The sequence below is a fragment of the Balaenoptera musculus genome, chromosome 10 (genome assembly GCF_009873245.2).
Source record: "Balaenoptera musculus isolate JJ_BM4_2016_0621 chromosome 10, mBalMus1.pri.v3, whole genome shotgun sequence".
NCBI lineage: Eukaryota > Metazoa > Chordata > Mammalia > Artiodactyla > Balaenopteridae > Balaenoptera > Balaenoptera musculus.
The window spans coordinates 40494112-40500111 of record NC_045794.1 but is presented as its reverse complement, the minus strand read 5'-3'; the positions used below and the strand labels follow the sequence as shown (position 1 = coordinate 40500111).

The 6000-nt window shown below is 42.0% G+C and overlaps 1 protein-coding gene across 1 annotated transcript in view; it reads left to right on the top strand.

Annotated features, from left to right (window-relative positions):
• The first annotated feature begins 915 nt into the window (after positions 1 to 915).
• LIMA1 (LIM domain and actin binding 1) overlaps positions 916 to 6000 on the top strand; it is an 86753-nt gene continuing 81668 nt past the window's right edge. Inside the window, 2 exon segments of the mRNA XM_036865928.1 lie at positions 916 to 1025; positions 3660 to 3693. The gene's annotated coding sequence lies outside the window, so the exon portion shown is untranslated.

The following is a 6000-nucleotide window of genomic DNA, read 5'->3' as shown; positions in this document are numbered from 1 at the left end:
TATCTGAAGGAATAAGAAAACAACTGATTGGTCTATCCATCATCCGCCGTTGGAAATTTATTAGAAGTCTTTGTTAACTGCTTTAGGAAGTGTGAATACAGGTGTTTACTACCACGAGCCCCGCATAGTGCTTATCGACCTACATGAATTCTGAAAAGCTTAAGAAAACTTGTGGTTTGAAACCTTACTACACGTGGGGCAAAGGAAAAGGAAAAGGAAAGGACATTCTCGAAGGGCCCTCATGCAGCCACACGTACCTGGGGCAAAATGTGCGGGCAGGATGGCCAAGTGCTAGGCCTCCTGAAGTACTCTAAACCTTTAGAGCACAGCTCTAAATGAAGGAATGATAACAGCTAGAGCTGCTGGAGAACTTGGAGATCTGCCCTTGTCCAACCCCTGCATTTACATGAAGAAACTCTGCCCTAGTGAGGTGAGGCGACTTAACTTCAAGCGGTGGAGCCAGGATGAATTTATAGCTCTTTCCACTACACCCCACGGCCTCCTCTAGAACACCCTCCCTGCGCACAGAACTTACCCCCAAAGCACCAGGAACCTGGTTGGTGACTGGCCTACACTTGAACCTAGGACAAACCTCCTAGTCGCTCTTGAGTCAAACTGTGGAAGCTCTGAGTCAGCGGGTTAAAGCCAAACTACAGAAGCACAGAGCTCTCGGTCGTGCAATTGCGTGGACCCCCTCAGAGAACAGAGTGAGACACGACTCCTAGAAAAAGCAGCCACGCCCCTCACCACGCCGACGCCGCACCGCTGAGCAACGCGAGCAGCCGTGAGGAGGAGCACGCAGCCGGCGGCACGCACGCTCACCCCGAGGCCGCGCGGGAGACGGTCTGACGTGCGCGCCCCCGCGCCGGTGGGCGGGGTCTGGGGCGGGGCTCTGAGCCGGACCGGGGCGGGGCCGCAAGGAGCTGTAGGTGTTGCAGCTGGGTCGCGACAGGTGCGCGAGGCAAAGCGCCAGGGACCCGTAGCAGGGCTGGTAGCAGCGCAGAGAAAAGACCGCTGTTAGCCAGGTAAGGGCCTTCTTTCTCCACATCCTCCACAGCCGGAGGGTGCGCGGAGACCTCGAATTCCCTCCACACCCTCTTTCTCCCGCGACTTTTGGGGGTGGGGGGAACACAAGGAGCGTGAACCCCTCCCCCCCGAGAAAGGGAGTGGAGGAGCTGCTGATCCTTTGCTCTTTCCTCACTTCTGGCTACTGCGCTGCGGTTGGAGTAATTATGTAGAGCGGAGCCTTTGCTGCCTGAGGGCGGGAACTGATAGGACCCCCTCCTCTTCCAACAGGAACACTCCTTTCTAACTATATATAACAGTATATACTTTTTTGGTGTGGTGAAGGAAGACGGCAGTTCATCAAAATTCAAAATAGTCTCCCAGGGAAATATTCTGATAATTCAACTGCTCTTTTCCATTCTCCATTTTTAGCCATTCTCTCCCTCTTCGATTTTTCTCCCCTTCCATTCAGCCTTTTGAGATATGTTGATAATATAGCAGTCCTTACAGCTGGATGTGTCACCCCAGAATCGCTATCGTGTACATATCGCTGGCACCTGTCAATACGTGGGTGTTAATATAAGGTAACTGTACACCCCTGGCTACACCTACTAAGCCTGAAGCTGTAGGTGCTAGGAGCTAACCATCTGGCACCCTTCCTTACCTCCTTACTGGTGCTTAAAATCCTGGTGAGAGATATTTGAAATACTATTATCTTTCACCTAATTCCAGCTTTCAAGAGTCTGCCTAATCCAGATGGTTCTATTGACTTGACTTTTCAAGTTAGTCAAAGATACTTAGGGAGTTATCGGCCTTTAAGACAGTGACCCTTTAAAAGGAGAGAGGTCTTCTTTTGCATTAGGTGTTCTTTCTTTTGCTCTTGATTTAAGTGCTTAAATAGAATACTTTTCATTTGCATAGTTGTTAATACTATTCACAAATAAGTATTTTAGAAACCATGAAATAACACTTTCTTCTGAGGTCTGATGTAGGCACAAAAGAAGATGACCCTCAATGAGCATTTCGTAAGCTCCTGTGGAGTTATAGCCTGGATGAAGGATGATCATGTTTTAGGTAGACCTTCAAAAACGAGTGTGTGCATATGTATTTCTTTGTTTTGCATTGATAGAACAACACATAACATGGTACTAGGTAATCACTTTAAGAACTCATTTCATTTTTTTGGACAAAACATTTATTGAGTGCCTCTTGTATTGTCAGCCCTGTGGATTCAAAGTTCTAAATGTTCTTACTCTAAAATAGCTTAAAATCAAATGGGTTAGGCAGGACAATAGATACAACTTAGAGTATTAGTGAGGCCAGTGCTATACTAGAGATCAACCCAGAGTGCTGGAGGAGCACAGAGAATACAGTTTAAAAAAAATTCCCTCTTCTGCTTTTCCTTGAACACAAAACAAAATAAACAACAACAATAAGAAAAACCTTTGAGCAATAGTGAGTGATTCTCTTCAGTCCATGTATTTGTGTCAGTCATATTCCTTACCTTATGTTCTGTCAACATTATGGCCTTTTGATAATGGGATTAGGACTTGTCATTAATTCTATGTAGTTCAGTAAATAGTTGGTGGAGCTATTTTCACAGTTCTGAATTGGGCCTAGAAGTGTTGTTATCATGTAGTCCCTGAACTCTAGAGCCTCTGGGAAGAGAATAGTGTATTGGCAACATTAGCAAAGCAGTGCCATTTTGTAAAACTTGGTCCATTATGTAACTTTGTTTAGCTTGGTACATTCAAGTTTTGTTCCAGAGTCTGGTTAAAGGTGGGCCAAATTTTAACCACCTAATAATTCTAAGAAAAGAAAGCTTCAGCAGTGAAAACAATTCTATTAACAGCACATCTTGATGACAGAGGATACTTTTTCTTGCTAAGATGCCCTCAAAATGTCTTTTTCTTTCTTTCTCTTTCTTTTCTTTTCTTGTTTTTTGGAGCAGGGGACAGGGTGGAGGAGAAAAGGGTCAGAAATGTTTGAAGATTCTTGGCAGAGTTTTAATGATCTGAAGTCTGTGGTAGTCTGCAGTGTTCTTCATAAACTGCAGGCATTTAATAACTGCCTACAGTGTGCCACTGTTCTAGTATATAGAGGATGAACATGCCACAGTCCCTTCTATATGATTATGTTTTTCATTTTTAAAATAGAGATTTTTTTAAAAAATGGTTCTGATGAACCTAGGGGCAGGACAGGAATAATGACACAGACGTAGAGAATGGACTTGAGGACACGGGGAGGGGGAAGGGTAAGCTGGGACGAAGTGAGAGAGTGGCATGGACATATATACATTACCAAATGTAAAATAGCTAGCTAGTGGGAAGCAGCTGCATAGCACAGGGAGATCAGCTCGGTACTTTGTGACCACCTAGAGGGGTGGGATGGGGAGGGTGGGAGGGAGGCACAAGAAGGAGCAGATATGGGGATATATGTATATGTATAGCTGATTCACTTTGTTATACAGCAGAAACTAACACAACATTGTAAAGCAATTATACTCCAACAAAGATGTTAAAAAAAATAAAATGAAATAGAGATTTTGAGTTAATAGTACAGATGATGGTTGTTTCATTTGGCAATGAGCCATGGTACTTGATGAACACATTTCTTACCTCCTTTGACATTGTTTCTCTCTGTTCACACTCTAGGAAAGTGGTCCCACCAGGAATTTTTGGAAAGACAGTATGTATTTGCATGTATTTTGTGTATCTACGATGATTTTGTTGTTTACTTATGTTTTCAAGTACAAATTTTAATTATTGTTCCTCTTAAGGTTTCAAATATCTGGATTTCCTCTGGTATTTTTCTTTCTTTTTTTTTTTTTTTTTTTATTTTATTTTTTTTTTTTTGCTGCGTTGGGTCTTTGTTGCTGCACACGGGCTTTCTCTAGTTGTGGCGAGCAGGGTCTACTCTTCATTGCGGTGCGTGGGCTTCTCGTTGCGGTGGCTTCTCTTGTTGTGGAGCACGGGCTCTAGGCACGCGGGCTTCAGTAGTTGTGGCTTGAGGCTCTAGAGCACAGGTTCAGTAGTTGTGGCTCACGGGCTTAATTGCTCTGCGGCATGTGGGATCTCCCCGGACTAGCGCTCGAACCCGTGTCCCCTGCATTGGCAGGTGGATTCTTAACCACTGCGCCACCAGGGAAGTACCTCCTCTGGTATATTTCAACATTTAGAGCTTCTGTATCAGAAAGGTTCATCAAAGACATATATACAACACAGACACAAAAGAAAGTTGAGAGTGTGGGAGATCATTAAACATCTTTGCCATAAAAGGCCACCTAACCACAAATTGGGAGAATTTGTCATTATTTATGTTGACAGCAACACTAGTTTTCAGGCATTCTAAATTCCATACACTCATAAATAGGTGACTGTCACTGAGATTGGAATTGTACTCTTTCTGCAGATAGGAAAAAGTGTGCCTTGGTTCCTAAGTCAGGAATTTCCATAAGAAAAGACTTTTTTTTTAAGGTTGGTATGGTCTTTCACTGTATGTTTTTTGATAGGAAGTTAAAGTACTTTATTTTGGATTGTGTACAGTAATCTCCAGGTGATGTTAAATTACTTAACACAGACTCTTCAAGGTTCTTTAGTAACAAATGAGTGGTTGTAAGTTGAGTAGTTTCTACTTAATGGTTGTGGAATTGAGATTCTATGGTAAATGGTACTCTTGGTAGGGCCATACTGATTTGTTTATTCTGTGGCTGGAGGGAAAGTCCTTGAGACTCAGTCAAGTTATTGTGCTAATGCAGACCTCTTCTCATAAACAGGACGAGGTTTGACCCAACAAGAAATCCATTATTTAGCATGTCAGATGATTTCTTTATATTTGAAAATGTTTCTAGAAACTTCACATGTCCAGTCATAAGACGTTAACATGGGGAATTCCTTGGCTCCACACTCTCACTGCCGAGGGAGGGCCCAGGTTCAATCCCTGTTCGGGGAACTAAGATCCCACAAGCCGTGCGGCATGGCCAGAAAAAAAAAAAAAAAAAAAGGCAAAAAAAAAAAAATGTTAACATGATACTATGAAATTTTACATTATTTTTATTTTTAAAGAATTTCTTTAATACTGCTCTGAAACTAAGAACTTGCATGTTTAGGGGAAAAAAGATAACAGCTTTTTGGACTTCTGGTAACGAGTGTGGAGCTGTTTTTTCCCTTATTTATCCTATAATGGAGCTCACTAAATGGAAACTTTACAATCCCTCAAATATGCTTTTTCTTGTACACCAAAGTATTGCCAATTTTTGTTTCATTACCCATAGATTAGTCATCCCGATATGCTTTTACTTGGTTTTAGATTTCCACAACCGTTTTCCACCATAAACTGAAGCTTAAGCAAATAATTTAAGCACAGGACTTCTTTTCCTCACAGTCAATTTTATTGAACAGGTAATATTTGCTCAGATTTGGTTTCCACCACCAGCACTAGAGGAAACTGATCTGTCCATGCGTAGTACCCAGTGATTTCCCTCTAATGGCCCTGTCACTGTCCTCCTCATCACTTGACAACATTTGACCAAGTGGACAACTTTTCTGTCCACTTTCACGTGGCTTTCTTGATGTGACTCTACCTGGTTCTCCATCTAACCATTTCCTTCCATGCTCCTTCACTAATTCAGTCTTTTTGCCCCTTAAATGTGTGTGTTTGCCATGGTCCTGTCCAGCATCCTGTTCTCCTTATACTCTCTCCCCGAGCAATCTGATCTATTTCCATGACTTCAACTGACACCTGAATGTGAGTGATTTACAAATTAATCATCTTTAAAACCTCTTTTCATATTATATATATAATTCTTGTTTTATTTTCACATATACAAACATCCATACATATTTTGAAAATAAGAATTATATATGCTAGTTACAGAAAACCTGGGAAAAAAATAAATTATGAAGGAGACAAAATAGTCCATAATCTGTTCTGGAGAGAAGTACTATTTGGTGTATTTCCTTTCAGTCTTTTTTTTTTTTCCTTTGATACACACAA